The sequence below is a fragment of the Parasteatoda tepidariorum genome, chromosome 5, assembly GCF_982258835.1.
Source record: "Parasteatoda tepidariorum strain Cologne lab strain chromosome 5, Ptep-v5.0, whole genome shotgun sequence".
Classification (NCBI taxonomy): Eukaryota; Metazoa; Arthropoda; class Arachnida; order Araneae; family Theridiidae; genus Parasteatoda; species Parasteatoda tepidariorum.
In genome coordinates, this window is record NC_141759.1 from 21,951,962 (window position 1) to 21,977,242 (window position 25,281).

General features: G+C 30.1%; 1 long non-coding RNA gene across 1 annotated transcript in view; it reads right to left on the minus strand.

Annotated features, from left to right (window-relative positions):
• Positions 1-6: 6 nt before the first annotated feature.
• Positions 7-25,281, minus strand: part of LOC107456106 (uncharacterized) — a 28,959-nt gene continuing 3,684 nt past the window's right edge. Inside the window, exons 3-5 of the long non-coding RNA XR_015433640.1 lie at positions 10,698-10,727; positions 5,339-5,353; positions 7-2,144 (exon numbers count right to left, since the gene is read on the minus strand). This is a non-coding gene — a long non-coding RNA (uncharacterized LOC107456106). The remainder of the gene's footprint in view (positions 2,145-5,338; positions 5,354-10,697; positions 10,728-25,281) is intronic.

Sequence of the window (25,281 nt, forward strand, 5' to 3'; positions counted from 1 at the left end):
CCTCATTGCAGCTGACAGTTTGAAATCAATTGAATAATTAATTATTCTGCGACTGGGTGAGAGCAACTTAAATATTTTTACCCTTTAGATAAATCGCAGCCAGTCTGACAAATCTAATTCAATAAACGTTAAGTCGAGAGTGATACACAGGACAGTTAATTTATAACTAACTGTCCTGTGTAACATTACTAACATTAACAAATTTATAACTAAATTTATAATAAATTAATTTATGAAAAATAATTTATAATAATTTAAATTTATGCTACATAAAAGTTGTAGTATCATTTTAATATTTTATCTACATCTTAGAGTTGTAAATTATTCTTTGGGTGACTGTTCGGGAAAAATCTCGAGGATACCATCACAATTCTGATCCCTTGCAGAACGAATGCTTACACCGGCTCGGAAGCCCGACAATCTTCGCGTATTCGAGCAGTAATGTAATGTATAACAGTTTGAAAAGGAGCAATACCGCGCTCCATCGGTCCCTTCTTAATTCCAAAGGGAAAAGTCGAGAGTGATGCATGAAACAGTTTTATTATTATTTACAATGAAAATATTTAAAGAAAGACTGATTATGCTTCATAAGATTTAGGTACTAGTTCCCGGATAGTTAACACATGTACAATGCGTTTCTATAAAGTGTTAAAACGTTACTCTGAGAGATTTGCCAAATTTCTACGCTTTTTGGGTAAATTTCTTCGAGTGGCAGATAAATATATATTTTGAGGAATGATTCCTTGTTTTGTGAATTTGATTTAAAACTATTTTCCACACCACTGCCTGTAAATTATTCAAAAGTTCATATGAAACGTCACGTTCATACGTTGTAGTTCTCTTGATGGAAAGCTGTTTAATAATTGGCGAAAATTGCCAAAAATTTTTAAAGTTTAGTTTTTAATTGTCAACTTTTCTTAAAATATTTTGCAAAAAACGTAGTAGTTCGTAGCTGTAGTCGACCAACTACTTAATTAACGTCTTAGTTAATAAAAGTGTTCTAAACATTACTTTTAAAAGCATTTTAAGATAAGTTCGACTATAAAAAAAATTCATTTAAAATTAATGCAAATTATCTAAAATTTCTTACTTTTCAAACAGTTTTCTGAAACAAAGAAAATATAAACTAATATAAAAAACAATTTTTTTATGTAAATAAAATAATAAAAAAAATAACACCCGGGAACAAATTTTTTTTGTTGCATTTTGACAAGTAACTGATCTTATTTAATTCAGATACGGGGATTTAAAATCTGAAATTATTTTTGTTGGAAAAGTTGCAGAGTTTTTGTGAAAATGATATTTTAACTTCAGTTTAATTGCGTAAATGCGCAAGTTTATAAAGAGGATATTTATTTTATATTTTATAACCGTCGTTGAACAGCCAACCCAATTTTGGGTTTACGACTCTTAATTTTCAAATACGCAGCCTTGTTTGAACCGAGTTCAGAAGACAAGAGAACTCTTGGATCAAGTATTGGGCGAAATTTGCCTTCGTGGAGGACTTTTGATGGAAATAAACCAAAATTGCGTTACATGGAGACGAAAACCACGAAAACCTCCCATGGTTATCCTGACGAAGACGAGACTCTAACTGATAATCTATCTACTACTGAGGATATTTTACGTCAGCACTGTGGTCGGTACGAGTCGGGTGCGAATCAACCAGCCATCGCTGGGACACGAACCCTGTTCACCTCATTGGTGGGTGAGCTCTCTATCCCCTAAATCCCCCGGATATATACATATACATACATTTATACACTTTTCTTCTCTGAAAATAACACTTAAGACAAAAAGAAAATGACTCTAACGTGACACATCATAAATTCAAATATATTATTGCTCTCTTCCTATTACTCTCTAGATAGCAGAGAAATGAGGACACCTATTAATCACTTTGAGAGAATATTAAAAACACCTAGTTCGGAGCATAATATTGAATTGAGGTAAATTGTACCCTGTAGCGAGAAACTGGTGTGAGATCTGAAAGCCAAGGCGAGAAAATATCTAAGATTCGTTCAAAAATGATATGTAGCAGAAAAAAAAAATTCCCTGATATAATTTGTACAGGCATGTCTTGGGAACACTTTTCTTTACAGAAGATTTTTTAAAAAAAAACTTACCGCAACTACATCCTCAAGCTATTTGAAAGAAAAAATAATTTTTATTATTTTATGATTATGATTTTTACAATTGTATTTGTGAATAAAAAAGATAGATATAATTCTAAATTAATATTAATTGAAACAAAATGGGTATTTATTTGTCTAATTATCATTATTATTCCAATGGTCCAGTTTAAAAGTTGTAAGAAACAACCAATCTGTCACAATTCGAAGTACCCCAAGATTCCCCAAATCACTAAACCCCCTCCCAAGATTCTTCCTACGCACAAAAAAAAAAAGAAAGTAAAATAGGAATACTATGTCTTTAAAAAGAAGTATATTTAAAATTTGAATTTTCGATATTTATACGAAAGATTTCGTACAAATTTTGTGATTTGTTATATACGTTACCGGCAAAGTTTGGAATCATTGTATATAATGCCTGAAACTAGATGGCAATGCAGAGATGCCAACTGCTCCGGACAAGCCAAAATAATTAAAAAAACGGTAAGTAACTACAAAGTAAATTTTGCAAATATTTAACTATTTTTGCTTGCTTTTTAAAGGGTATGGCATGACGAAATTACTATAAAGTGGTGAAATCTATAAGCCTACGAATTATTTAGATATAGTGGTGGATAAAAATCTACTAAATTGAATTTATTAAACCAAAAATCACAATTGATAAACTACCACTTTAAGATATATATTTACCGTCCGGAGCAAGTTGGCATCTATGGCAATGTATAAAACGATTTATATTTCACACATTTCCTAGGCTTTCTATAGAATGCCAAATGAGAAACCGGCAAAGTATAAAATACATCTCCGATTCGTCAAAATGTCATTCAAAAATGAAAAATTCAAAACGTCATTCACGCCTGCCATGTTGCAACAATTAGGTTATTTTCTTATTTTTTATATGAAAATTTTGTTTCCCTTAATAAGAAAGGCATAAATTATGTTTTGCACAACTTTTTATTTTTCTTTAGACATTTTGAATAAATGTTTTTTAATGGCTCTCTCAGTATTTTTTCAGAATAACATTTTTATTTTTGAGAAATGCATGTTACTGTGAATGACCGAAATCTGGAGAATGTCGACTTTCACCGGTGAATGTCAACAATCACCGATTTCGGTCATTCACAATAACATGCACATTATTTACATAATAACCTCATCAGTATGTTTTTTTCATACTTTGCCTAAATAGCATTTGTCATTCCATAGAATGCCTAGGTATTTTATACAATGCCTAGGAAAGTATGTAATACTTCTCGCATTTCATACTTTGCCTAAAAACATCCGGGATTATATACAATGCCGGCTTTTCCAACTTTGCCGGTAACATATAAATTAACATACATTTAAAATGATTCAGAAACATTATATACCTTACAATTCAAAATTTTATGTACAATTATTGAATTAAATGTTAAAAATTATTAAATTATCATTAAAATTATTTTTGCGTTGAATTATCTTTGGAAAAACAAATTTTGTAAGTATGTGCAAAAACGTTTTCAATTCGCTTCATATGATCTCGAGATATGCGATGTACGCAAAAAGTAAATGAAACATTAAGGAGTCCAAATTTTCGACGGCTCTCTTGAAGAAATTATTATAATCATAATTTCCAGATTCTTAATCTCATATTATGAGAGTCAAAAATCTGAATTCATCCATTAAATAAATTTTCATATCACGCTTTTGTAACTGATTTGTGACTTAAAATATAGTCTGTACCACTTGGAAGTATTGAAATTGAGTCATAGATTGAGAAGATCCAATCATTAGACCAAAAGTTATCCAGGGTATTAAGTTTTTTTTATTTTATTTTTTACCTTGCACCTATTTTAAATTTTTATTTCCTATATAGAATGTAATAATTCATTGGATAGATAATGAGTTATCTAATGAGTTTGTATAATGCATTTATTACACTTTTCCCAATATAATTTCTTGGATCCCATTAAAATTGTGAAATTTATCATTTAAAGTGATTTAGCTTATACTAATAAAAGAAATGTGTCTGCCGTCATTTAATAAATAAAATTATTAAAAATAATTAGTAATTTTTTTCCTTTTAATCGTTTTTGGATAAAATAAATTTTTTAAATTTCAAAATGTAAATAGATTATATTTTAAATTTCAAAATGTAAATAGATTATATTTTAAATTTCAAATGTAAATAAAAAATTCAAATTGTACTTAACTGATTTTGAAAAGATATTTTATTTAAAAGCATGAAATTGTAACTTTTGTTGTCATTTTTTTCTTAAAATACACAACTTTTTTAATGATAATAAAAATAAATAATGAAAAACTAGAAAATATTTTCAGACAATTATTTTTGTAGACAAAGTTTCATTTGGATATAATTTTTATTACAAGATCTGAAAATTTTACGATTTTTTTTTATTTGCTTAAATTTCTTCATAGGTGTGGAGAAGTACTCAAAAATTTATAGCATAAATTGCAATACAGGAAAATTTTTCTTACTTGAACTATTGAGACGATATTCAATAGATTGAGCTCTTTTTTTGAGACAATATTTAATAGATTAAGCTCTTTTTTTGAGACGATATTTAATAGATTGAGCTCTTTCTTTGAGACGATATTTAATAGATTGAGCACTTTTTTGAGACAATATTCAATAGATTGAGCTCTTTTTTTGAGACGATATTTAATAGATTGAGCCTTTTTTTGAAACGATATTTAATAGATTGAGCTCTTTTTTGAGACGATATTTAATAGATTAAGCTCTTTTTTTGAGACGATATTTAATAGATGGAGCTCTTTTTTTGAGACGATATTTAATAGATAGAGCTCTTTTTTTGAGACGATATTTAATAGATTGAGCTCTTTTTTTGAGACAATATTCAATAGATTGAGCTCTTTTTATGAGACGATATTTAATAGATTGAGCCTTTTTTTTTTAGACGATATTTAATAGATTGCACTCTTTTTTCCGACCCGGGAGTAAAAAATATGATCCCGTCCCCAAATTTACTGAGAAAGTACGTAATGTCTGATTTAAAATTTCGTCTGTTTGATTTAATTAGTAAGTTTTACTTCATAAAAAATCCAAAATACGTATTAATAAGTGAGAATTCGTTAATTGGATCTAGAATTATTACGTTTGTTTTTTTCATGTAAATGACATAAATAATATTTTCATACACAATAGAACAATTAGGATATTCGTAAGAGGATAAATTTTGTCTTACCCCTTTGCTGATTTGCTGGATAAAGAAAAAATTAAATGTAAGCTCAGTATTTTCCATAAACAAAATATAAATGCAAATATTTAAATTCTGAAAAAAAGAATATATATATATATATATATATATATATATATATATATATATATATATATATATATATATATATATATATGTGTGTGTGTGTGTGTGGGTGTGTGTGGGTGTAACATAAAAAGCTTCAATTGATCTTTTTATGTTATCCTAATTAATTATTCAAATCGAAGTACTTTCTCACACTTTTAAAAGCTACATCCTGTTTCTAAAGCTATTTTTGGCCCAACTATGCATAAATTTAAATAAAGATCTTTTTTTCCCTTTTAAGCCGAGGGAATCACTCGAGCAAGCTCATTAGCCAATAGTAATTTCTAAGATTTCCTTTTATTATCTAAATAGAGACATTTTCGGATCATATGCAGGATTTTCCCTACCAGAAAGACTGATCCTGAATGGAGTTAACATAACTTTTCGCTGGTCTTCCATAAGAACATGATCTAAATAAAATACATATGATTTTATTAAAATCCTGTGTCTGTTTCCCTGCTCGGTCCGACTGCATCATTTTACAAGCCGGCAGGATTATAAGAACTGATGAAATGTGCGCAGGATAATATTAAATGCTTCTTCAAAACAGAAAGAAAAAAAAATTAACTGAAAGAACACACTTCTACTATGTTGGAAGATTTGAGCCTATTAACAAACATATCGAAATTGGACTTCTCAGCGAAATGTCATAACTTCAAACTAGAAGAAAATGCCGAGCAGTTTATAGCCAATGTTGCGAAATTAATTGGATTTGGATAAATCTTGACCCTGGCTGGCGACTCTTTCCTGTTTTACCCAGAAATCGAAAGCATAATCTGCCACAATTTCTTTATCACTTTCGGCGTTAGTCTGTGACTCATCTTAACGAAGAAAATTGGTTTATTCCCCTTTTTACTAACTGTCGTGTTTACTCTTGGAATGGAGCAACTATGGAGAAAACATTAGGAAAGAAAAAAAAAGATGTTTCGTTTGCTTCACCTTTTCGAGAATTTCATGCCTCTAAAGACCTGTTCCATATTTTTGATTTCATGCCTATTTCAAAGTGACAGTGATTCTACATTTCCAGAAGTTCATCTTGGTGGCACTTAATGTTAGCCAAAACAAGCTGTGTTCAGCGTGTGAACTTTAGTGGATCGTGCTTATTAGTAAAATCTTGTGAACAAAAATGAATGAGTGCTATGAAAATCTTCTTTGGAGGGATTAATATTTTACACATTTTATATCAATTATACTTATTTGACAAATCGTGCTCTTATATTTTTTAATGGTATTCTCGAAGTGAAATTTTTAAATGTGAATGCTTTCTAATCATTCACGGTCATATCTTGAAATTTCAACAAATAAATTTATGGCTATTGATATATATTTTGATAATATTTCCATTTATTGATATTATTATTCAATGGCTTACCATATTATTTGTTTAAATTAAATAATATTAAAATTTAGTGTTACCATCATACATTTTTTTTTCACTTTAGATTCAGTATGATTACAATTTTAATTATTTAAGGAATCACTCTTTTTATTGCATTATGTATCACAGTGTGTATTATATTAATTTTAGAAGAGAAATTTAAATTTTTATTTTATTATGGTGTTTAAAAAAGTAAAATATGTGCTATTCATATATTTAAATTTATTTTTCTTCCTTCTAAATGTTGTATTTAATTATTGAAATTCGATTATTTGAATGCCATTTAAATTTTTTTCTCTTCGTAATGCAACTGCAATAATTATTGAAATTAAATTTTAATATATGAATGCAATTACGGTGTGGCTAAAATTAAATAAAGAAATGTTAAAACTAATGCAAATAGTTTAGAAAAATGAATAAAATACTTGTTGTTAGAATTTAAATTGAAGTACAACCAGACATTAATGCTTTAGTCCAACGTTGATAATTAGTTCATAGCTCTGTTCTAGCTCAGTAATTTCCATAAACAAATCGTTTCTTTATTTCTGAACTTTAATTCCAGCATACAGATAGGAAAATGATCAAACACAAATTGAAAAATTTAGTAACCAAATACACAAAAAAATACAAAAACACGTTTAAAATAAAAATGAAAATATTTGAATTCCCTAAGAATTGGGACAAATTAAATTATCAATTAAGATCTCTGCACAAAAATTACTTTAAAAAATGCCCGAACTAAAATTTTTGAAGAAAAAAATTATGTCCAAAAAAAAGAAAGAAAGATATAAATAATTAAGAAAAAAGAAAGAAATTAAAGGTGATTTGCAAATTAACCAAACTTGCACTTCAGATTAAAAATAAGGAAAATAACTAGATTAGTCAGAAATGAAAAACTGATTTACCTTAATACCATATTAAAATTGAAAGTTTGTTTTGAATTTCAATTAGCGATTGTGTTAGACAGGTTGTAATGCAAAATCTGAGAAGACTGATCACCTTTTCTGATTATAAAAGCAATTTGTCTTTACATATTTCCTGAAATCCGGGTTAATAATTGCAATAAAAATACCAATAAAGAAAAAGTATAAATAAATATGGAAAGTAGACAGAAGAATAAGAGAGAAAAAGGAAAGAAAAAATGTTACAAAAGGCAAATTTTGGACATAAAGAAAAAAAAAACTTTTTTTCGGATAGTTTGCTATTAAAGTGTTAAATATGTAAGGTAAATAATAAATAAAGTGAAATGAAGACAATTCTGAAGTGTTGGACTTCAGAATAACAACTACTGTGTCATTTTTTATTTTGTTTTCAAACAAGGTAAACAATACTCAAATCTAATTTCAGATTGAAATTTATCCTGTAAAACTGTTTTTTGCATTTTGTGTTTTACATTTTAACTTACTCATTTTTAAAAATGTTTCTAAATGTTTTTTATCATGATTGAAGAGTTAACTTAAATTGTGTTATTATGAAGAATACTTCTTATAGTGAAAAAACTGAAATGTGATCTTTTTACAAAATACTTTTGAAAATGCTACTACAGATTTTTGATTGTGTTAAAATTTTTACCATGAGAACATATGTAAATGTTTTATAATTCATTTTACTTTCATATAATGTTAACATTACAAACTTGATTTTTTTAAATTTTAATTGTACTTCTACCATAGGGAAGATTTTGCAAATAGATAATTTTTAAAATTTTTGGTTTGTAAGTAAACATTTTTGGCGAGGGGGGATGTAACATAAAAAGTTTCAATTGATCTTTTTATGTTATCCTAATTAATTACTCAAATCGAAATACTTTCTCACACTTTTAAAAGCTACATCCTGTTTCCAAATCTATTTTTGGCCCAACTATGCATAGATTTAAATAAAGATCTTTTTTCCCTTTTAAGCCGTGGGAATCACTCGAGCCAGCTCATTAACCAATAGTAATTTCTAAGATTTCCCTTTATTCTCTAAATAGAGACATTTTCGGATCATATGCAGGATTTTCCCTACCAGAAAGACTGATCCTGAATGGAGTTAACATCACTTTTCGCTGGTCCTCCATGAGAACATGATCTAAATAAAATACATCTGATTTCATTAAAATCCTGTGTCTGTTTCCCTGCTCGGTCCGACTGCATCATTTTACACACACGCACACACACACACACACACACACACACACACACACACACACACACACACACACACACATATATATATATATATATATATATATATATATATATATATATATATATATATATATATATATATATATATATATATATATATATATATATATATATATATATATATATAGCTCTATGAAAAAGGTTTTCCTTTACGAGAAAAACTCCACCATTGGAGATGAAATTCATTTTGATTTATTTTATTTATTTATTTGCTTGTTCAATTATTTTGATTAGTAGTTTTTTTAATAATTATTTATTTGCTTTTAATTTAAAAAGAATCTACTGGCAAAATAAGTAGGTAAATTTCTTTTCTATTTTAAAATATTTATAAATTTTTTTGTTTAGTTATTTTGATTTGTAACGTTAACTTAGAAATCTCGGGGACAGTCCGTAAAAATACACCAAATGGGAGATTTCCAAAATGGTGTCAAAAGAGGGGTTCAACTATATTTTATCATTATACATTTATAAAGCTATAACATTAAATATTACAATCATTATACATTTAATATTATATTAAAGCTATTATTATATTAAACGAATTATTATACTAAGCTCTAGATATTCTCCGCTTTATTGGGATTTTCAATTTTATTACTATTCCAGATTAATTGCGAATAACTAAGCGTTAAATATCTTAATTAAATATAGGGGGAGTTATATTGGAACAGTTTGTTAAAAATTATTTTATATAATGTAAACAATTTTTATGGCAAAATGCATTTTAACCCAATTCTGGACGCCATTTTGAAAATTATCAATTGCAAGTGTTTTTACGGACTATTCCGGACAGTAAGTAAAGGTTTCAAATAGAAATAATTAAACTTATTATAATCGACCTGATTATTGATATCGATACCAACTGTTCTTGTCTTATTGAGAATTAAAGACCTTTCAAGGGAGAATAGATAAAGGTAAACAGAAAAAAAGGAAGTGTCTCTAATCTTTTAGAGATAGCACAAAACGTTTTTCAACAATCATCAAAAAGATGCATGCTGAATCTTATAACTCAGAAATATCTTTCTTGCCATCTCGTAAAATGCTGAAAAACCAAAAAAGAAATGTACATTTTATTGATATGTTTGGGGTAGACCTTAAAATTTACAATTTCTTTCCGAAATTTGTTTGTAAATATACAATTTTTAATATTCTTATATTTAATTTCATGAATGGTGGCGATGGTATATTGTCTTGTTTACAATAACCAAGGCTGAACTTAAACAACGCCTCCTATAACTGAAAGCCTCCACACGGTTTTTCATAGGTGGTCCGATCAGAGCACTGTGAGGGATATTCGCTTACTGAACGAGTCATTTAATACGGAATATAGTTAGATTAAGAAAGTGGTAGTAAATATATGACTAAAAATTAATTTTATTTATGAATATTACTGGTTTGCCTTATTCACTGGTCAACCACTACAGATTCAATTCTCAAATATATAAGATAAATTTCTCTCAATTACTTTTAGAAAAGGTTTTGGGTTCATGCGCACAACTGGTTCACTTTTTAAACAGTCTTCGTGGATTACTTATAAAAGACCGTGTGGAGGCTTCTTGATGTAGGAGGTGATGACTTAAATGTAACCGTTGACCGCATAACAGTTAAGTTACGGATCTAGTGAGGCCTTACAATAACAAAGAAAATAGTTATCAAAAGAGCATTAAATACTTACATTTATGAGTTGCGTTAAGCCATCTCTTGCCTATAAAAAGAAATAACGTAGTTGAAAATAAATATAAGATGAGAAAATAATTTAAAGAAATATATTTGTGTAATTTAAAAACATTGTTTAACTATATTAACCCGTTTTATCCCGACTTTGCAAAAGTGGCTTCATGAAAAAAGTGGTATTCACCTAAAGTGGTATGTTATTCACCTAAATGGCTAATATCAGCTGTTTGTTGCCATTTCATTTCGAAATATCCCTGCACCTTATAGTTCTAGATATAGTGATAGAAACTTAAACCACTAATAAATTATGGTGGAAGGGAATCTTTTAATTTTCCAGATAAAAGACAAAATTGAAACAATTGTTTACACAACCACAATATGTTTTTGAAAAAGGAAACTGTTCTATAAATATAACGCTGGGCACTAGCAGGTTAACACGTTGCCGCATACTCTTAATTTGACTGTCTGCTCAGAAACGCATCATTTCTAATTGATTATGATTGCTATTCATGTTTTTCAAAGTGAAGTTTTTTTTATATTAACATCAAACATTAATCAATGATATATTGACCATTCTGTTGGATGACCTTTTGCCTCCTTTCGGTAAGTTGACAAATTCCACGTTCCAGGAAACCTTGGTTTTAAGAAGCGAAGAACTGGTCCAACTCATTTTTAGTAGCCTGATCGGAAGCGAAAGTTTTACCATTCAAATGGTTTTGAAGGGATCGAAACAAATGCATACCTGTCAACTCTTCCGGATTTTCCGAAAGATTTTATTTTCATAATTAAAGTGGTAGTAAATATATACTATTTTTTGTTTTATAATTTTAAATTTTAAATGATTTTGATCACCACTATTCTTACAGAAATTAAGCACATATAACAATACGCGTTACTATCATGGTTGTCAATGCCACCACAATGTAGCAAAATTTCAAAATGTTTTTAAACACAATGTATATATGTCACGATGTATGGGATAGGGGCCGCTGAGCGGCCCAGGTGCCCAGTTCTTTTTAAATAAAGCGAAAGCGAATGGTTGTCAACTTGTTTTCTCAAATACAACGTATTTGATTGCTTCAAATTGAATTTTTAATTCCATTTTAATACCACTTTGAAAAATTATAATGGAAAGGATTAAAAGTTGGCAGGTATGCAAATGTAATCCGAAGGTGCTCAGTCAGGGTTATAGGGTGGATGTGGCATCAGTTCCCAATTCAGCTCCATTAATTTTTGACGGGTTATCAAAGATGTGTGGGGCTGGCGTTATCATGATGAAACATAACTTTTTTGCGATTAGCCAGTTCAGGGCGCTTTTTCTTGATTTCTTCGTTCAATTTCGATAGTTGACGACAGTAGATATTTGAATCAATAGTTTGATTCCTTGGAAGCAGCTCAAAGTAGACTATACCCTTGCAATCCCACCACACAGAAAGCATAATCTTCTTTTGGTGTACATTGGCTTTGGGTGTCGATTGTGGGGGTTCATCTTGCTTGGTCCATGATCGTTTTCGGACTACATTATCGTCAACAATCCATTTTTCATCACCCGTTATGATTCTTTTCAGAAATGGGTCGTTTTTGTTACGATTCAGCAAAGATTCGCATATGTTAATGCATTTGGTGAGGTGGATTTCCATTTATTCGTGAGGAACCCAAACATCCAGTTTGTTTACGTAACCAAGCTGCTGTAAATGCAAGTAAACGGTTGAATTCGATGTGTCGAGCTTCTCTGATATCTCTCGAGATGTCATACACCGGTTAGCTTCGAATAACGCCTTTATTTTGTCGTCATCAGTAGTGGTTGGACGAGCAGTATGTGATGCATATTGCACATTAAAATTTCCAGCACGAAAGCGAGCAAACCAACGCTGACACTGGAGTTCAGTGAGGCAGTCCTCACCATAAACTACACACAATTTCTTCCGAGCTTGCATCGCATTTTTGCCCTTTCGGAAGTAAAACAATAAAATATGACAATAATGCTCTCTTTGAGTGTCCATTTTCAACTAAATTTTTAACCAACTTGTTGTTTACTAATGACGCTCTGATTTTGACTAAAGAAAGTCTAAAGTCTGATCTTTAAAATAGTATACAATAATATTAGCCACGCAATAACTACTACATTAAATGTGCAATTTAAGTCATCTATGAGAAAAAAACGACAGTAATTATCGAACAACCAGATAACATTAAGAAGCAGTCGTATGTTTGGATGTAAAAGTTATCACTATTTATCATAGATTTTCCATTAAATACTCTTATCGTTATTTGCTCAGCACGCCATTTTTTATCCTATTCCCAAACCAAAAAAAAAACGATTGTTTATGTTATCTGGAAATTTTACATCTTTCGTTTCGATGCATTACTAAATAACTAACAAATAAATGCATTAGTATATTTCTAGCAACCTAAAATTACTATTTTTATTATTTAAAATGTGCACGAAACGGGTATCTATCTTCTTTACAAGGAATTATTACTTAATTTTTCTAATGTAAAAATTACATGTTTATTAACAAGTAATTACTGACAGTAATTAGTTTTTAAAAAGAAGTAGTGATTAGCTGATCGACGAAAAGAAAGTTTTGTTTGAGAAATTATAGTTATCACTTTCCTACATATCGCCAAAATTCAGAATGCTATATCCTCGTTTTCTGCAATGTCAGGGATGGCCTAAAAATGTAAGAAGTGGTAAAATCGTAATTCGTTTTTTTATTTAATTAATTAATTAATTTAATTTATTTATTTAATTTAGCTATTTAATTTTTTTATATTATGACTACAGGGACTTTTAAAATTATTCAAATTTTATATATTTCAAGCGAAACTGTCTCTTGCGTTCTCCTTTCTTACTAAGCCGAAAGAAATATGCCAAAAATAGTTACTAAGTTTAATTTTTTAATAAATTGTTTTAGTCACCACTTTTTACATTTTTTGGAGCACGTGGATCCCTGCTATGTGCTAAAGTCTGGAAATATTTGTTTGTATAAATCTATTGAATCAGACGAATAGTTTCTGCTATACTCCAATTTCTTCTTAATAATCTTATTTATAATCAAGTTTCTTTTCGAAACTATTTGGCTGATTTATTAAGATTTTGATATTTGTTTTGTCAATTTGTTTAATAGTAAGAGAGAAAAAATCGAAATATCCGATATTTCTTAGTGTCAATGGGAAAATGTGGTCAATTACCACCACTGTGATGTATCTCATAACTCTGAATTGATATTCTTCATTCAAAAGGCTGAAATACTGAAGCTTCAATTTTGTCGCTTGAAAGAACCAATCCAAATTTGGGTAAAATTGTGATAATTCATAACTATCAAGCCGAAAAATGGCAAAAACTGGCGGAAAATCAATTTATTTCAACTTGTCTTCGGGAAAATGAAATTATCAATTTTGTAAGAAGTTATTAGCATACAAGGGATCGATGGTATGAAAATACTGTTAAAATAATTTGATTCCTACAGCAACAAATTTCTTTCAAAATTTAACATGACAAAACTGTTGGCATAATTAAAAGAATTATGCTTGAAGATTGAAAAAATGAGGCCTTTCTTACGCGAACGGATTGATCAAAACGAGCAAAGTAGAGGTAAATAACTTTTTTAAAGTTTAATACCAGCATTATAGATGCGGAAAACTGCACAAACTAGTAATAGGTACACTGGAGTACCTGGCCAAAAAAGCCACCTCCGTAAATGATACGATTATAAACTAAAACAAAGGCCATTGATGTTAAACTTAATTGGGTTAGTAAAGTTAATGTTACGTAGTTAAATAATAATGAGGAAAAAGAAGATAGAAAGAACAGCACAAGACAGGCATAATACAATCATGTAATAACATAGACAAATGAAGTCATTAGTCTGCAAGAATATATATATATATATATATATATATATATATATATATATATATATATATATATATATATATATATATATATATATATATATATGTATATATATATATATATATATATATATATATATATATATATATATATATATATGTATATATATATATATGTATATATATATATATATATATATATATATATATATATATATATATATATATATATATATATATATATATATATATATATATATATATATATATATATATATATATATAGGGTGTCTCAGTTAAACGTTTCAGAACTCCTAAGAGGGGTGGAGTGCATCCTGACGACTCGAAATCATATAGCAATGCGGGGTAGGAAATGCTTTCCAGAGGCGGTAAATGGCGTTTTACGAAAGTTCCGAGCTTTCCAGTGCGTTGGCCTCCTCGGTCACCCGACCTATCATGTCTTGCTTTTTATTTCTGGGGTCATATGAAAACACTGGCTTATGGCACCCCTGTTGACAATGCTGAGGGGCTGGTTGTAAGAATCGCAGTAGCTGCCGGAGACATTCGAAATATGCCTGGAGTATTGCAGAATGTTCGGATGTCCATGCGCCGGAGGTGTGAGGTGTGCATTGTAGCCGGTGGCAGAAACTTTGAACACTTACTTTGACCCATGTACCTTATGCTTATTTCAATGCATTATTAAAACGATTTTTCACAGACCGTCTCCTTTCTTTATGGTGTTTCTGTGTGCATTACCGCCTCGGGAAAGCATTTCCGACCCCACTTTGCTATATGATTTCGAGTCGTCAGGATGCACCCTACCACTCTTAGGAATTCTGAAACGCTTAACTGAGACATGAGACACCCTGAATATATATATATATATATATATATATGTAATACAAAAATTAAATACTTTTGTATTAATAAAAGCATTAAAACTTTATTCCTTTTTATTAAATATCTTTAGTAAAGGATAAGGGTAGAAATTCTATTTTGGGACTTCAAGGTTAAAAACATGCCAATGAATAATAATTAGATTAATACTTCAAAAGAGAAGTTATTTTAAGATCTTTCACTTCCATATAAGGAAAGATTAAACGATTTGCTTTGAGTAATAAATAAATTTGATGAAGCGTAAGAATACAGAAAAAGCATATGACTGGGACCTCTTCACACTGTTTAATCATCCTATAAAATGCAGAGCGCTAATTTTGGCGTGGCTTTTTGTTGTTTGTTTTGCTAACATAAAATCCGTCAGCTTAGACGGGATATGTGTCCCCCCTCTCCCGCTTTGGAGAGGGATTAAACTGCTATTTCACCATCGCAACTTAATAAAAGAAGATTATGCACAACTGGACTCTTCAATCATGTTGCTCTCAATACTAATTTACTAAAAAATCATCAGAAGCCTCGCAGGATGGTTGCTTTGTGCAGGAAACCCCTTGAAAGAAAATTTTTGTGCAATACTACTGCGAACTATACCTAAACTTGAATGCTACTTCGTCGCCTTGGAAATCCCTGTTTCACCCCTTGTCAAAGCTTCATTGGACCGGAAGAAATCGCCTAACGCCGTCTGAAGGATTCATCATCATCCCTTCGTCAAAAATTTGTTCCTTATCGCTTCTGGAATGCTTCGCTACTGGAGACAGACCGTTGAAAGAAAGTGTGACTGTTTTAAGTGCGATTTATACAGATTAGTGTTTTAGAAAAGTCCTAATCAAGTGTGCGGAAGTGTGCGAAAGTCCTAATCATGATGTTGTGAAGAAAAGAAAGAAAAATTGTGTTGTGAGTCGGCACCGAGTGATAAAAAAAAAAGAAAAAAAATAAAGTTTTGCGAAATCAAAACAGAAGAAGTATGTGCGCGTTTGTTATATGTGCGCGTTGTTTATTCGAAAAATTAGAGGAGCTTTTGCTCCTATGGAAAATTCCTATATAGGAAAAAGATTTTTTTTTTTTCCCTCCTTCGAAGTGTGATAAAAGTGCTTATTTTTTTTTATTACAAAGATAAATCCCGTGCATATCTGCATTTTTTTTTCCTTTCTCCTTCATAATAATATGAAGTGCATTCTTGTGTTTATATTGTTTTTTTTTATTTATTTTTATGATATATAGCTTTTTATGATATAGTGCATTTATACTGCTTTTAAAATGTTTTTAAAAGAAATAGATGTGGTTCAAACGTCAATTAAAGTAACAAAGGCAAACAAAATTAAGTTATTATTTAAACTTTTGTTTCCAAATGATTTGTCTAGATTAAATCGTAACAAAATTCTTAATTTTTCAGAATTTTCTTTTGAAACTAACACTAATGAATTTGCAAACAAACTAAAAGAAATTTGTGATACTTTTAATTTTTCGGATTTAATCAAAATTTCAGATATTCTAAATATTTCCAGTGAAGGAAATAAGGAGGAAATTGCCAAGCATATTTTAAATTGTTTATGTGATTTTAATCACTTAAAAAATTCGATCGTAAAGGAAAATCCCTCCGAAGATGAGGAGGAAACTACTCAGTTTGAGAGTAAACACACTCAAACTGATTTTGAACCACATTTACAGACTAAAACTTGTGTAAATCAATTAACACAAGTTAATTTAAATTCTATATGTACAAAAATTAGTGTTGATGAAGATATGGTATCCTATAGTCAAAGTTCTAGTAATAATATAAATAGGGAAAATGAAACAAAATTAATAGTTAGTTTTTCAGATATTGAAGCAGTTACCCCTATGTTTAATGGAAATCGCTATGATAACATAAATTCTTGGTTTGAAAATTTTGAAACTCATGCTAATTTATTTAAATTGTCTGATATGCAAAAGTTTTTATTTGCAAAAAGATGCATGAAAGGTAACGCATTAACTTTAATTAGAAGTGAAACTCAGTTAAATTCGTATGAAAAACTAAAAAATCTTTTGCTTGAAGAATTTGGACTTAGTTGCAATAGTGCAGAAGTACATGCAATGTTGCAAAAAAGAAAACAAAGGTATAATGAAACTCTTCAAGAATATTTCCTAAAAATGAGAGAAATAGCTACTCAAAGTGATATTGATGACTTAGCTCTAATCACTTATATAATTCAAGGAATACCAGACCAAACAAATAATAAAACAGTTCTTTATGGAGCCAGTAACCTTTTTGAATTTAAACAAAAACTTAAACTTTATGAAAAAATTAAAAGTGACTTAGATAAAAATAAATTTCAATCTAATAAGGGACCATATGTTAGGAAGTTAGAAAACCCGAAATATGACATTAAGTGCTTTAAGTGTAATGCACCAGGACATAAAGCCCCGGCTTGTCCTAAAAATAAAAATGTAACCCCGAATGTGACAAAACCCAAAATACATCATACTACACAGGAGAACCCATTGAATCAATGTAAAGAAAGGACTTTTGAATCAATTTCACATGGGCTCTTCGTGTGTAAACAACCCTAGTAATGTGGTTGATGTGAACGTTCAAAATATGACAAGTAATCAATAGCAATTACTAATATCCGGATATATAGTTGAAAATGAGTACGAAAATGGATATATAGTAGAAAAAGAATACCTAAATGGAGGTAAAGTGAAAAATAAATACGTAAAGGGACGTCCAAAACAAAATAAAAATGAAAAAGTAAAAGAGATATTATTGAATGTTGATACCGGGTCAACATTAAATGTAATACCAAAAGATTTGGTGTTAAAATTGAATATTCCTATTAAAAAATGTAAGGAATTAAAGGTTACCCAAACAAAAGGACAACTAACACTTAACAAAATTTGTGAGTTTCCCCTTAAATTAGGCAAAATTGTTAAGTCAGTTAAGTTTTTTGTAATTGATACTGATTTACCATATGCTTTACTTGGGTTGCAGACTTGCAAAGAGTTTTGTTTGTTTATTAATTGTGTCGGGCCAGTTGTTACTCAATTTGGTAAGAGATTGATCACCTCTGCTAATTTTAACAGTGACAACTTATCTTTGCACATTAGACAGCACAATTCTCAAAATGTTAAGGGTAAAAATGTTGAAAAAATAAAAGTTGAAGATGTTTCAGTTAAAGTAAACATTGAAAAAAATAATGTAAAGGGTAACAAAAATAAAAGGAAAAGGACAAATAGGAAAAAGAAAAAATGTCCAAAAATTTCAAATGATTCGAAGATAGATCTAGGTAATGGGTGCACACATTATCAGGTTAATATCGACGAAAAAATAAAATATGAAAGCAAAATAGAAAATGTGGACTTAAAAGAAATTTTAGAAAGTTATGATGATATTTTTGCAAAACATAAACACGACGTAGGAGAAATTCGAATGGAACCGCAAAGAGTCAGGTTAACCTCAGATTTACCTATATCTCTAAGGCCGTACAAAACATCCCCAAAACAACAACAAGAAATTGATTTACAAATAGAGGAATTGTTAAAAAATAACATTATAAAAGAAAGTTCATCCCCTTATGCTGCCCCAGTAACTTTAGTTTTTAAAAAAGATGAAAATAAAAAGAGTCGTTTATGTATTGACTATCGAAAACTAAATCAAATTACAAAAACAGATTCTGAACCTCTACCTTTAATACAAACTTTAATAGAAAAATTGTCTAATAGTAGTTATTATTCTAAAATAGATTTATCACAGGGATATCATCATGTTCGTATTCATCCTGATGACACTGAGAAATTAGCATTCGCTACTCACAATGGTCTATTTGAATACTTAAGATTACCTTTTGGCTGGAAGAATGCCCCGAGCATTTTTCAACGTACAGTTCGTAGAATTTTAAATAAACATAAAATTAAATTTGCTACAAACTACTTTGATGATATCATTATATTTTCTAATTCTTATGATGAACATTTAACCCATCTTAAAAAGATTTTTGATATTTGTAAACAAGAAAACTTAAAATTAAAACTTTCAAAATGTTCATTTTTGCAAAAACAAATAGAATTTTTAGGATATGAAATTAAAAATGGAATTGTATCACCCGATAACCATAATATCGAAGTGATTAAAAAATTAGTGCCCCCTAAAAATGTAAAATCATTACAAAGATTTCTCGGATCAATAAATGTTTACAATAAATTTATTGATAATTATGCGAGTATTCGACATCCTTTAAATAATTTGTTAAAGAAAGATGTAAAATGGGTGTGGTCAGAAAAATGTCAACAATCTTTTGAACTTTTAAAAAATGCTATTATTTGTAAACCAATTTTGAAAATTTTTAACCCTAATCATGAATGTCATCTTTTTGTTGATGCATCATTAGTTGGAATTGGATGTGTGCTAAAACAGACAGATGAATGTGGTGTATTGCATCCTGTAGCTTTTCATTCTCGTTCATTAAGGGACTATGAAAAAAACTATGCAATTACAGAACTTGAATGTCTTGCTATTGTAGATTCTTTAAATAAATTCCATCATTACCTTTTTGGACAAAAATTCACCATACATACAGACCATGCTGCTTTAGTTTGGCTAAAAAATGTTAAAAATTTAAAAGGAAGATTATTTAGATGGTCATTATTATTAAGTATGTATGAATATGATATTAAATACACAAAAGGCTCTGCTAATTTTGAAGCAGATTGGCTTTCGAGAGATGCAACACATTCAATTGTCCAAAGTAATAGTAAAAATAATAATGTTCATGTTTCACATTTATTGAACTTGAGTGAAATAGTGGAAGCTCAAAGGAAAGATAACTTACAAGGTAAATTTGTTGATATCAATAATGTTTTGTGTGTACGTAAGAAAAATTTTACTAAAATAGTTGTTCCATTTTCGTTAAGATTAAAACTTCTGCAAAATGCTCATGATAAATTTAATCATCCAGGAGTACAGAAAATGATTAACTTAATAACCCCTGTTTTTTATTGGAACAACATAACTTCAGATATAACAAAATTTTGTAAACATTGTCATACGTGCCAATTAAATAAAAAACCGCGACAAAAAAGATTTGGATTATTACAATCCTTACCCCCTGTTAATCAGTCTTTTGACTTACTAGCAATAGATAGTGTTGGTGGATTGAATTACTATAATTCAACAAAAAAATATTTAACTTTAATTATTGACCACCTTACACGCTACATGTGGGCTTTTGCATCAAAATCCATTAGCTCAGAAACTTATACAAATTTTTTGCATCAAATTTTTCAAAATCAAATCCCTAAATCCTTGTTAAGTGATCGAAACGCTGCTTTTACTTCTTCTCATTTTAAAAAGTTTTTGAAACATAATAAAATTCAACAATTATTGACAACTGCACATCATCCGCAGTCTAATGGCAAGGTTGAACGCCTTGGTCAAACAATAATTACCCGTTTAAAATGTAAAATTAATGAAAAACCTACTAAAACTCCCTGGCCTGTTTTGTTGAAAGATATAGTTAATACTTATAACTTAACTCCCCATTCTGTAACAAAGTTTCCACCTGCATACCTCATGCATGGTAGACTCCCCTACGAAAATCCCTTAAATGAAAAAGTCTATCCACCTGTTGAAGAAGCTAAGAAAATAGCAATTCAAAGAACTAGAGAATATCATGAAAGAAATAAAATTTATTATGATTCTAGATTTTTAGATATAGACTTTAAAAATGATGAATTAGTTCTGTTTGAAGAATTTACTTATCCTAATACGAGGAAGTTGTCACCTCCTTTTAGTGGACCGTATAAAATTCTTCAAAAAATTTCAGAAGTTAATTACAAAATAAATAAAAAGAATAATTTAAGTAAACAAAATTTTGAAATAGTACATGTTTCAAAGCTTAGGAAATATCACAACCCACAAATGTTGAAATTAAATCATGAATAGTCACCAACAGAAAATTTTTACTTTCTTCAAGGGAAGAAGTAATCCCTATTTTTTTTGAGAGATCCGAATCGCGTTGTGTGGAGATGTTTACCTCAGCATCAGTTAGGAGTGAGGGCGAAGTAACTTGAACTTTTTTTCTTTCTCAACACTGAGAAAAAACTTTCTAAACTATTTTTGTTTTATCCAGTATGGATCTCTCAATTACACAGTGCTTCATGAAATTCTGTTTTCCTCCATTTTAAAGGGGAATACAGAATTTCATCTAGTAAAAAACCCCATTAACCATACAGAATCTTAAATTCTGATTAAATGACACTTGTTGTCCAGGTCGTTTTGCATAAAAATTGTGTATATTTTTGTGTGAAAATTTTTGAAAAGTTATTTTAGAATAGTTATATTATATGTTTAAATTTTTCTTTCTGTTTAGTTCACTAAATAGATAAATTGTATTATTATGTTTTTATTGTTGTTGCTGTAAATAATTTTTTTCACATAGTGGAAAAAGGTTATTTATAGTAGGAAAGAGGACAGTCATACCATCACAAAGTATATATTCATAGTATTCTTAATTTTATTATTTTTTTTTGGCTTACCAAAATTTTTTTTGGGGGGGATGTAATACAAAAATTAAATACTTTTGTATTAATAAAAGCATTAAAACTTTATTCCTTTTTATTAAATATCTTTAGTAAAGGATAAGGGTAGAAATTCTATTTTGGGACTTCAAGGTTGAAAACATGCCAATGAATAATAATTAGATTAATACTTCAAAAGAGAAGTTATTTTAAGATCTTTCACTTCCATATAAGGAAAGATTAAACGATTTGCTTTGAGTAATAAATAAATTTGATGAAGCGTAAGAATACAGAAAAAGCATATGACTGGGACCTCTTCACACTGTTTAATCATCCTATAAAATGCAGAGCGCTAATTTTGGCGTGGCTTTTTGTTGTTTGTTTTGCTAACATAAAATCCGTCAGCTTAGACGGGATATGTGTCCCCCCTCTCCCGCTTTGGAGAGGGGTTAAACTGCTATTTCACCATCGCAACTTAATAAAAGAAGATTATGCACAACTGGACTCTTCAATCATGTTGCTCTCAATACTAATTTACTAAAAAATCATCAGATATATATATATATATATATTTACTTATTTTTTATAGTTTTTAACAAATAAGCAGTTAGTTATTAGCTTTGTTAGTAGTTGTATACGTAAATTGATTCAAAATGAGCTGCAATAATTCCGCGGAGAAATGTAGGATCAACCCAAGTAATTGGGAAAGAGTAATGATGATGGAAAAGATAAGGAGCCAGTCAGGGGGAAAGAAAAATCAGCAATACGACTCAAACGAAGTCTTGAAGATTTTTATAGTAGTGGAGGATGGCCTTTGGTCGTCTCCAGCAATTAAGGACATCTGGGTCGTAGTTAGAGGAACACCATATAATGGTGTTGGAGTGTCAAGTACTTTTAACGAAATACTTAAGAGATCTATTTTTATATAGGTCTTAAAGGCTAGGCGTACAGTTACAGGTATTTTTGTTACTGAAATACCAGGGTGAATTTGTGATGTTGAGGAGGGTTTTGTTATTAGCACCTTGTAAGAGTTTAAGATTTATCTTAGCAGTCCCTCCGAAGGCGGGTGCTGCATATGTTAATAGGGGGAGAGAAGCATTTAAAAAATTAGAATCCTGTTTTTAGTGCTTAGGCGTGAGTCCGTTTTAGAATAGGATAAAGCGTGCATTTTGCAGCAATGAATTTATTTTTAATGTTTTTAAAATGATAATTAAATGTCAGGGTTTTATTCACAATGACACTTAAGTACGTTGCCTTCGTTTCCCATTTGAATGAGAAGTTGTTATCAATCATAACATCCATCTTATAGCTCCTTTTCTGGTGAATAGCACTGCCTGAGAATTGTCGACATTGAGGGCAAGTTTCCAATTTTGGAAGTAGTCAATGATGGTGAGGAGAAGATAAACAATATTTCGGTTGATATCGTTGATGTACTTGCTTTGTGTGGCAATAGCTGTATCGTCAGCATACAGTGCAGTCAGAATACTATAGTCTCTAGGGATACCATTAATAAAAATAAAAAATAGGAGGGGTCCTAGCTTGCTACCCTGGGGAGCATCGCTCCCAGTGGGTCTATTAATGGGTCTTATGGTGGAGAAAAAGTTGTTGCAGTTGACCATGAACTTTCTGCGCGTTAGGTAGGATCGTATAATTATAATGAGTTGCCTAGGGAAATTGTATTTATTTAATTTATACACCCTTCGTGTATGTATTAAGTGAGCCTGATGAGTTGGTGTTGTGTGGAATGTTTAGGGTTATGGTTATCATCACAGAAATCTCTTATTCTGCACAAGATGATGTCCTCAGCTATTTTGCTCAGTGAGGAAGGAGACTAAACTGATTGGTCGATAGCTCTCCGGTTTTGTTGGGTCGTTTCCTGGCTTTAGGATAAATTTAACGACTGCTATCTTCCAATGACAGGGGAAATATGATAAGCGCAGCGCTGAGTCAAGAATGCATGTTAAATAGTGAATGTAGTTAAGGGGGAGTGCTTTGATAAGTTTATTATTAATTTTATTTTCCCGGTCCCTTACTATTCTTAAGTTTCTTAATGGAGTTATTACATCACTATAAGAGACTGGTTAGCAATATAGTTGTTAACAGGAGGGTGATATTTTCATAAGAATGCTCTTAAAATTATTTAATTATAGTGGTTACTTTTTTCTTCCAACGCTCATTTCGTAGAGATGCCAACTGCTCCGCTTTCTGCGAAAGTTTCAATAATTTTGAAGATCGAGGAAAATTACGCCTACTTTTTAAAAGTGTCACTACGAAATAACTGCTCCTAGTCTAGCATGCTGATGAAGCTGGGCAAATGGGCCCTCACCTCCATCATCAGAGAGCCTCCACACGGTTTTTTAAAAGTAGTCTGCGCAGACTATTAAAAAAGTGAACAAGTTGTTTTCATTAAACCAGATTCAATTTTATAATGTTGGATGCTGGATATTGGGGTTATCTCGGCGTTTGGCGAGAAGCACCACTAAGCATTTCGTCGAATCTGTTTTGACGTATTCTAGGAGTTTCTAAATATCAATGAAGTTGTAGTATGTTGCAATAGCAAAGCAAGTCCTTAAAGAAGTAAATCTTGAGTTTGGAGGTGAAGATCATCATTGGCATGGGGAAACCCCTTGAGTAGAGTTTGTAAGAGGCAAAGTACTTCTTGATCTTTCTTGAGTTCTTGTAACCCCTTGCGGGTATAATCATCACCTCCTACATCAGAAGGCCCCCAAGCGGTATATTATTAGTCCGCGCAGACTATTTAAAAAGTGAACCAAATATGGGCATGAACCAACATTCTATTTTTAAAGTAATTGAGAGAAAGTTATATATATATTTGATAATTGATTCTTTGGTGGTTGACAAGTAAATAAGAAAAACCAATTATACTCATAATTTAAAAGAAACATTTGGACGTATATTCGCAATCACTTTCTTATTTCCACTAGATTTTCCATTAAATGGCTCTTTCGTAAACTAGTTTGTCCACATAATGGTCTGATCGGACTACCTATAAGATACCGTGTGGAGACTTTCAGTTATAGGAGGCGTTCCACAATTTGAGATTGATTATTGCAATTGCTGCGAGGTAGCTTCTATAAAGTTGGATCTAATATGATACTTTTAATTTTTGATAAGCAGTGGAGAAAAAAATTAATTGAAATGTAACATATTAAATTAAAAATAGCTTAACTTTCATAAACATTAGAAAATATTATCTAACAAAGCGTAGCTAGTTGGAATCTTTGATTTTTGTCAATGTAACATCCACCCCATAGACTGCTGAACTCAAACTGTATTTTATTTTAACTTTTTGTATTATTTCATAATGTATGGGATAT